At 36.7% G+C, this 9,560-nt stretch overlaps 1 pseudogene; it reads left to right on the top strand.

The window, feature by feature from the left end:
* Positions 1-7,269: 7,269 nt before the first annotated feature.
* On the top strand, positions 7,270-7,388 carry LOC112471772 (annotated as a pseudogene).
* The last annotated feature ends 2,172 nt before the right edge of the window (positions 7,389-9,560 follow it).

The raw sequence follows: 9,560 nt of genomic DNA, 5'->3' as shown, positions 1-9,560 counted from the left end.
ATTGAAAAAAGAGAATTACAAGTATGAGTGTTTGTGTATGCATACACACTGTATTCCTCTGGGCTATTTAACTTTTGAGATATCAAATTTACAAGACTTTCAGGAACACATCACCTCCATATGTCACAAAATTTCTTATAAACTATCATTATATACATAATAAATGCAAGATTACATGCCTCATTTTGCTCTTATTTTTACATGATTGATGTCTTAAATAAAACTAAACTTCCCTTCTAAAACAAAAAAAGAGTAGCAAAGTAATATCAGATTGTGCAGCATTAAAGCTCATACGTTTCAAAAAAAACATTTACTGAATACTCACTATGTACTATTCAATAAGTGCAAGGTGTACAAAGAGACAAAGGTTCCTGCCCTTGAGTATTTCACATTCTAGTGGGGTAAACAAATGTAAATAAATAACTATAAGGCTATGAGAGAAGGGTTATTATAAACACATGAAGAAAATATTGTGAAATCACAAAGAATTGAACCACTATTTTCTTGTCTTGAGGAATCAGAAAAGTCTTCATAAAGATTAGGATATTTGAATTGGGTTTTGAAAGAGTTGCCTAGTGAAGATATAAGAAAGGACATTTTAGGCAAAGGGACTTGTGCATAGGGACAATTTTGGAGGTATGAAAGAGATTAATGTGTTCATGGAAGAACAAGAAATTTGGCGTGACTGGGTTCTAGGTGATAGGTATGGAAGCAGTGGGAGATGTAGCAAGGAATGTGGGCAGGAGCTAGATTATGAAGGACTTTGGAACGCTTGCTAAGGAGTTGGGACATTTTAGTGAGTGGTGAACCTATAAAAGAAACAGATGTTGTTTGTCTGTTAGAGCTAAAACATCTCATTCCACCTCTGTAAGTGAAGTGCTTCATTCATGTATTTATTAATTCAACAAACCAATTGAGAACCTACTATGTGAAAAGCATTATACCAAATCACTTTGAAATGAATCAGATAGTCAGGAATAAGCTCTCTAATCTTGTATCCTAGGAAATGGCTCTCTCTCTCTCTCTCTCTCTCTCTCTTTCTCTCTCTCTCTCATTCTCTCTCTTCATTTTTCTCACCAGATTTTAAACTATAACATTTTGGGCCCTGTGAAAACACACACACACACACACACACACACACACACACACACACACACACAACAAAACAAAACTTGATCAGGAAGAGGAAAAAGTGCTGTGGACTGAATTATGTCCTCCAAAATCCATGTGTTGATGCCCTAATCTCCAATGTGATTGTATTTGGAGATGGAGCTTTTAAGAGGTTAAGAGAGGTCATAAGTGAAGAGGTCTTAATCCAGTAGGACTGGTGACGAACAAGAGAAAAATAAAAATTCTCTCTCTTTCTCTCTTTTCTCTCTTCCCTCTTCCCTCTTCCGTCTTCCTTCTCCCTTTCCTCTCTCTCTCTCTCTCTCTATCACTCTCTCTCTCCACCCTCACACATGTACTAAAGAAAGGTCGTGTGAAGATATAGTGAGAAGGTTGCCAAATGCAAGGCAGGAAGAGAGCCCTCACCATAATTTGAACATGCTGGCTTCCTGGTCTCAGACTTTTATCCTTCAGAACAGTAGGAAAACACATTGTTTAAGCCACCAATGGTATTTTCTTATGGCAGTTTGAGAAGACTAAGATGGAGGGAGAGGGTATTATTGAGTTGATTTTGCACAAGTCATGATAAAACGTTAGAGTAAGTTAGGATTTCTGAGCTCATCTAGGCCAAGTGTCCACTGGGTACAAGAATCAGTTCTATGGTATTCCCTTGATTTAAAGCTATCCAGTGATAAAGGACTCACTCACTACCCAACAAGGCACCCCATACCATAATGGATAGTTTTGGAAGTTTGAAAAGTCTCATACCAACATGCAATCTGTCTGTCTCAAATTGCTATTGGTCTTTCAGTTTGCCCTCTACGGCCACCCAGCACAGATTGGTAACTTTAAAACTTCTAGCTTTTGGAAGCAACAAGTGTTCATTAAACAGCCGAGACCCCTTTCGACTTTACATTCATAAATTAATGTGAGGTTGAAGATTTGTGCTTGTTCCAGGAACCATGTTTGGAAAAAAGTATACTGGCTAGGAATTTCTACCAGAAAATTTGCCTTACATTATGTAACTGATGTCTGCAGCATAGATCTCTGCAGTAGCTGCTGCTGTGGCTAAGCTATGTTCCCACTGATCATAATCTATGGGTTGAGGTTCCCTATGGTTGAAGTTCCTCCAACTCTTCAAGAACTCTCAGTGTTGCCACAGCATGCTATAGCATGCATACATGCTTTTATGATAACAGAGTTTTTTATTTGCACATAAAAGACTGGATGTTGACTTAGATTATAAACTCTGATCTAATAAAAATGCCTTGGGTTATTGAACAGAAAAACTAGGCTCTCTCCTTGTATTCACTTAGAAATTACTACTTAACATGGGGAACTGCCTAACACTTCTATACTTCTATTTCTTTACCTGTAATACATGACCTCTTCATTCTGAATACATGGTAAGAATAAAATGAAAAGTTCCTAAGAAATAGTCTACACAGACTTATTCTGAAACCTCTTTAGAGATTGATTTATCTGAGGATATATAGTAGACATACTTTTCTCGATTTCTTTCACTAAGCTCAACTTTATATATGCAATGAATACACACACGCGCGCGCGCACACACACACACACACACACACACACACACGCATGGACCTGAAGAGGAAAAAAGTCCCCAACGAAATCTTGTTTTTTCTAGCCAAAGGACAAGGAAAGAGGCAGCCTAGTAAGACATAAAACTTTAGACAATGAACACTCTATTTCAGCTGAAACCCCCAGGGAAAAGCTATGATCACATCACAGCAGCAAAAGTCAAGTAGGAAGCTAAGTCTTCCATGCTAGCCAGGCTGTAATGAGCTGTCCCAAACACCCTGCTGGGGAGTTGTCACAAAAATCCAAGTACGGAGATGAGACTTCATCCCTGTTGGGCAGTAATGAAGTTCTCCTCCTCCCCACCCTGCCTTCCTCCACCTACAGACACCCACCGCCACAATGTCGGTGGAGACTATGTGGGGAGCCCAGATTTTTAACCCCATCTGGCAGTAACAAGGCACCATTCCCCAGCCTCACTAGATTGATATCATAAAAGGCCTAGAAAAGAGCCAAATTTTTCACCACCACCCAGTGGTATAAAGAAGCCATCATTTAGTGGGGTCACTGGGTGCCACTTAGGGACCAGTAATCAGAAACACCTAATCCTTCCATTCCAGAGGTATCACTTAGGCCTAGTGGGGAACCAGAGCTCCCACCCTCAGGAGTAATGAAGAGCCCCCACTTGGGTATCAACAGAGTCCAAGTAGGGAAACTGGGCATGTATAAGATAGTAATGTAGTGGCACTCCCACTTCCTCTGATGGAGTGGTCTTAGGGAAGGCAAGCTGAAGTAGAAGGTTTAAATAAGAACCAGAGTCTCATAATATCCCAAATCCAGGTTTTAATCAAAAATCACTTGTAACAAGAACCAGGGTGATGTCTAATTGAATGGAAAAAAAAAAGATAATGAATAGATGTCAACATCAACATAACGAAGATCAGAATTATCTGACAAGGATATTAAAATTGCCATCAAAAAAATGTTCAACAAACAATTATGAACACATTTGAAATAAATGACAAATAGCCTCAGGGGAAAAAGATCTCAGCAGATAAATAGAAGATATAATAAAGAACCAAGTGAAATTCAGCAAAGTTGTAGAATACAAAATCAACACATAAACATTATTTGTACATTTGCACACCGTCAATGAACAATCTGAAAATGATATTAAGAAAAAAATAAATTTAAAATAGCATCAAAAAGAATAAAATACATAAGAATAAATTTAACCAAAGAGGTACAAGATTTATACAACTGAAAATTATAATACATTGAAATAAGTTAAAGAATCCCTAAATAAATAAAAAGGCATTCTGTGTTAATGAACTGAAGATTTAGTATTGCTGAAATAAAAATGTTCCTCAAAGTATTTCACAGATTAAATGCAATACCTATCAATATATAATAGCCTTTTTTTTTTCACAGAAATGGAAAAACTTATTTTGAAGTTCACATGAAATTTCAAGGCACCCAAATAGCTAAACAACCTTGGGAAAGAACAAAGTTGGAGGACTCATATTTCCAATTACAAAACTTATTACAGAGCTACACTAATCAAAACAGTGTGTTATTGGCATAAGGATAGACATAGATCAATAGAATAGAATATAGTCCAGAAATAAACCCTGAAATCCATGGTCAATTGATTTTCAACAAGAGTACCAAGACTATTCAGCAAGAAAAGAATATTCTCTTCAATAAAGATGCTAGGACAACTGCATGACCACATGCAAAAGGATGAAGTTGCATAAACTTCACATTATATACAAAAATTAACTCAAGATTAATCAAAGACAAACATGAGAGTTCAAACCATAAAACTCTTAGAAGAAATCATAGGGGCAAATCTTCATGATTCTAGATTTGGCAATTATTTCTTAAATAGAACACCAAAAAGAGCACAAACAACAACAATAAAAAGATAAATTAGACTTTATCAAAATTAAAAACACTTATGTATCAAAAGACGTTATCAAGAAAGTAAAAAGACAGCCTATATACTGGGAGAAAATATTTGCAAATTATATATCTGATAGGGGTCTAGTATCCAGAATATATAAAGAAATATTACAATTCAACTACAAAACCAAAAACAACCCAAATAAAAACTGGCAAAGGAATTGAATATACATTTCTCCAAAGAAGGTATACAAATGGCCAATAAGAGCACAAACAGGTGTTCAGTATCATTAATCATTAGAGAAATACAAATCAAAACAATAATGAGATACCACTTCACCCTCACTAAAAAGGCTATAATAATAAAGATGATTAAAACAAACAAACAAATAAAGGACATAAGTGTTTGTAACAATGTGGAGATATTAGAACCCTCATACATTTGCAGGTAAGAAGGTGAATCTATTGTGGATAATTGTTTGGCAATTTCTCAAAAAGTTAAACATGGATTTACTATATGACCCAACAATTCCACTCCTGAATATATACCTCCAAAATTGAAAACAGAAGTTCAAAAAAAAAAAACCTTATATGCAAATTTTCACAGCAGTATTATTCACAATAGCCAAAAGGCAGAAAGAGCACACGTGTTCATCAAGTGATGAATAGATAAACAAAATGTGACATATCTATACATCAGAATATTATTCGGCAATTTAAAAATATGAAGTACTTATATTTGCTACGATCTGGATGAACTTCGAAAACATTATGCTGGGTGAAAGAAGCCAGATACAAAAGGTCAAATATTGTATTATTCTAATTATGATATATCCAGAATAGGCAAATCAATAGAGACAGAAAGTATATTAGTGGTTGTCTGTGACTTGGTGGAGAGTGGAATGGGAAGTTGCTACCTAATGAGTATGGGCTTTCTCCTTTGGGTAATGATAATCTTCTAGAACTAGATAATGGTGATGGTTACACAACATTGTGAATCTATTTAATTTTACTAATGATAAATTTTCTGTTATGTATATTTTATCACAATTAAAGAAAAGAACCAAATAACCAAATGGAAGATTTAAAACTAAAATAAAAAATAAAAACAACACAATAAACAAAATTTAAAACAGTGACTAGGCTCATGAATAGAATGGAGGGGCCAAACCAAAAAAAGTACTAAAATTAACATTAGAATTGAAATTACACAATTAGAACAACAGAGAAAATATATTTTTAAATTGTACGGGGCCTTAGGGACCAGTGAAACAAGAATAAAAGATCTATCATTTAATAAACCAACTAATATACATATTTAGAATCATAGCATGTGACATATATTACAAGGGGTTACAGAAAATCATCTTAAAAGTATCAAAATACTAACTGTATAGAAATTACTTTTCAAAATCTAAGAGAAAACAATATTCCAGAAAAGTAAGCCTAGTACTAAAAGTTGTTTTTAACTTGAGGTCTTTCGACAGTCTGGGATAAATAGCTATGAAATTGAGTAGTGGTTTTGGTAGTAGCATTCAGTGAGAGGAACAGAATTCAAAGCCCAATACGTTTACAAAGTGGAGATTCTGGAAAACTTTTTGTCAAAAAGCTCAGAGGGGAACTGGCCTTACCTTTCTACAGACTTCCAACTCAGTTCATGAGCAGTCCAGGACCTCTCAAGTACCATGAACTTTAGATTAGCATGGTCCCAAATTGCTACTGTACCTTGGTCCCTGTCAGAAGTAAACAAAAATATTCTCCAGTGAGAGCACCTTTATCTTTGATCTTGAATTATTCTTATTAATAATTATTATACTCTTGAAGAACGGCATAGAAGATACAGGTTTTGTTCATCTGCTCTTATGATCACATCAAAGTTGTGATGGAAACATAGAGCAAACAGCAAGCAGAGTTGCCGAAGGTTTAGATGAACAAGCCCTACAACTGGGGAGAGAAATAAGAAATCACCCTGCAATGGGAGGAAGTAGTACAGGTCAAGGACGCGAGGCTGCCTGGTTCCAATGGCTGATTGGGGCAGAGGCTGGGCAGCAGCAGCGGCAGCGACAGCCAGCAGCTACAGCTACCTCTTAAAGGGGCTGTGTCCATGAGCGAACTTTCATAGTGACAGATCTGCTCGTTCTGAGCACCAGTGCTGAGACAGCTGCTCAGAGGAAAGCGGGGGCACCAGGGATCACAGGGGTACACTGAGTTGTTGGAGTGAGGGCCGAAGGTGAGGCTTTATCCTGGGCAGTAGTGCTGGCAGTATCCATTGTTCCTCTATTGAGCCCTCCTCTCTTCCAGTGTGCGGATACAGCGCCTCTATAGCTGAGACATCTTCAAACTGGATAACATAGGTTACTCCGACCAGAGGATTGCCTGAAATTCCACCTCCCACAACTCGCAGCCCTACCGAAGCCACATCCAGTTCTGTTTTTGGTGAGTCCTGTGCAACTTGCTGAGCAAGCTCCAAGACCCACATCAGTGGCAGCTGACCATAGTTTCTGGCATGGTTTCTTGAGACAACTTTACGCACAGCATCCGTGGATTCCTTGCTGAATCTTAACAGGTGGCCCCGGAAAAACACAAACTGGGGCTAAAATTGGTCTGATGCTGAACCTCTCTCAGGACTGTGCCACTGGACACCTACTACACAAAGCCACATTAATAAGACCAGGAGACTTAAGAGCTTTGCTTAGTACATAGAAACAGACACAAGTCTATGGCCATGCTACCCTGAATAAGCCCGATCCCGTCTGATATCGAAAGCTAAGTAGGATCGGGCCTGGTTAGTACTTGGATGGGAGACCACCTAGGAAGGCCAGGCGCTGTAGGCATAAAAAAAAAAATAAGGGATTGTAAGCTGACAAGTTTCTTGCAATCGATGAGGTCAACCAAGGGTTGCCTCACCAAAAAAAAAGAAAAAAAAAAAAGAGAGAGAGAAAAAGAAACAGACACAGAAAGGCAGCCAAAATGGGAAGACAAAGAAGCAGAAACCATATGAGAGAACGGAACATACATTCAGATAAAATGGAGCCAAGTAATCTAAGAGATGCAGAGTTCAAAACACTGGTTATAAAGATATTCAAAACACTGTTTATAAAGATGAACTTAGGGGAAATGCAGATGAACTCACTGAGAACTTTAACAAAGTAACTTTTACTTTAACGAAGTAACTTTTATCAAAGTTTAAAATAAAAATAACATAAAAAATTGAAATGGAACTTATAAAAGGGAACCAGTCAGAAATGAAGAATACATTATCTGAGATGAAGAGGATATTAGAGGTAATTAACAGAATGGATGAAGAAGAGGATCGAACCACCAATATAGTGGATGGGGAAGCCAAGGTTATCCAATCAAAACAGCAAGAAAAAAGAAGCCAAGAATAGAATAATTTAAGGAGTCTTTGGGACAAAATTACTTATGAAAACATCCGTATAATAGGGGTACCTGAAGGAGGAGAGGGAGAACAAGAAGTGGAAAAGTTATTTGAAGAATAATGATGGAAAACTTCACTAACCCAGTGAAGGAACTAGAAATACAATCCAGGAAGTTCAGAGAGTCCCAAGAAACAGGAATTCAAAGAGGCTCACACGAAGACACATTATAATTAAAATGCCAAAGGTTAAATACAAAGAGAATCTTAAATACAAAGAGACTATTGGGGCCATATTATTAGGATAATTAAATCCCCAAATAATGAATTAAGACTTCAATAAAGAGACAATAGATGTAGGCACTTAATGGAACAATGAGAATGGTATATTAAGAAGATGAGCCTGGGCTTTTGTTTAAGTGGCTTAAAAGAAAATAAATACAGGAGACAGAGAGACCAACACAGTAAACTAGGTGTGAAATAGTAAATACAAAATATTGTAGTGACAGTGAAAAGTAAAAAGCATGGATAATATGAGAGTAATTGAGAAGGAAGAACAGACAGAAATTGGTGACTGGTTGGGTATAGAAGGCTAACAGAGGAAAGAAGTCAAGGATGATCTTGAGATTTCACAACTATGTAACTAGACAAGGAGCCTTGTAGTGGAAATAATTGTTCCGAAGAAAAGTCACTTTGCAGGAAGAGTAGCAAAGGTAGTGAACTTATTTCAAGATGGATTGAGTTTAGGTGAAACAAGCAAGAAAAAATATCCAATGGGGATTTGAAGATGAAAAGAGATTGGAGAAATATTAGGACCTGGAGAAAATTTTGGGAATCATGCACATTCTGATGGCATTTGAAACAATGTAAGACAATGTATATTCAGAGAAAAGCAGAGAATGAAAAACTGAGCTGAAGCACACACATTTATAAACAAGATTATGAAGGAGAACGGCAAAGAAGATAGAAAAAGATAAAGTGGCAGTGAGAGAGGTAGCACAACAGCAGTGCAGTATGCAATGTCATGGAAACTAAGAGAATAAAATTTCAAATGGAGAGGATAATTTACATTAAGAGTCACAAGCAAGTAGAAGTCAAGGATAATAGAGTCCAAGAGGTTCCTGAAACATCACGTGTTCTCTTCATACTTTCTCAACAGCTTCATCTTACTTGAAAGAAAAGAAATTCAAATAAAATAGAATATGAAATAAAGATCATTTTCAGGACATTTTCATTTACAATCTAAATCCAACCTTCTCCAAGCTTTTTGTAGTGAGGCACTATTATGCATCTCAACCAAACCAACAGGGACAGCTGCTGCTATAATCAGAAGATGCAGAAACCTCTGAGAGTTTCTCAGAATCTACCAGGAGAGACAAAAGAAGAGAAACATGACACTAGCATTTCAGATACTGAGTTGAAAGTATGGGAGCATTATTACCCAGGTTGGATTTTGTGATAAACCATCTAGCTGAAAAATAGATGACATTTTTAAAAGAGATGCCCATATGACTTTTTCTCTATTGTAATTAAAACCTTACACTCGTACAACCCACTAAAAACCTAAACATTGTGTGCAATAAGTTACATGTCTCGATTTTTATGCAATTTTCATTAGTTTTTCATTAGT

The sequence above is a fragment of the Pteropus alecto genome, unplaced genomic scaffold (assembly GCF_000325575.1).
Source record: "Pteropus alecto unplaced genomic scaffold, ASM32557v1 scaffold589, whole genome shotgun sequence".
NCBI lineage: Eukaryota > Metazoa > Chordata > Mammalia > Chiroptera > Pteropodidae > Pteropus > Pteropus alecto.
This window is presented reverse-complemented; position numbering and strand designations above follow the sequence as displayed.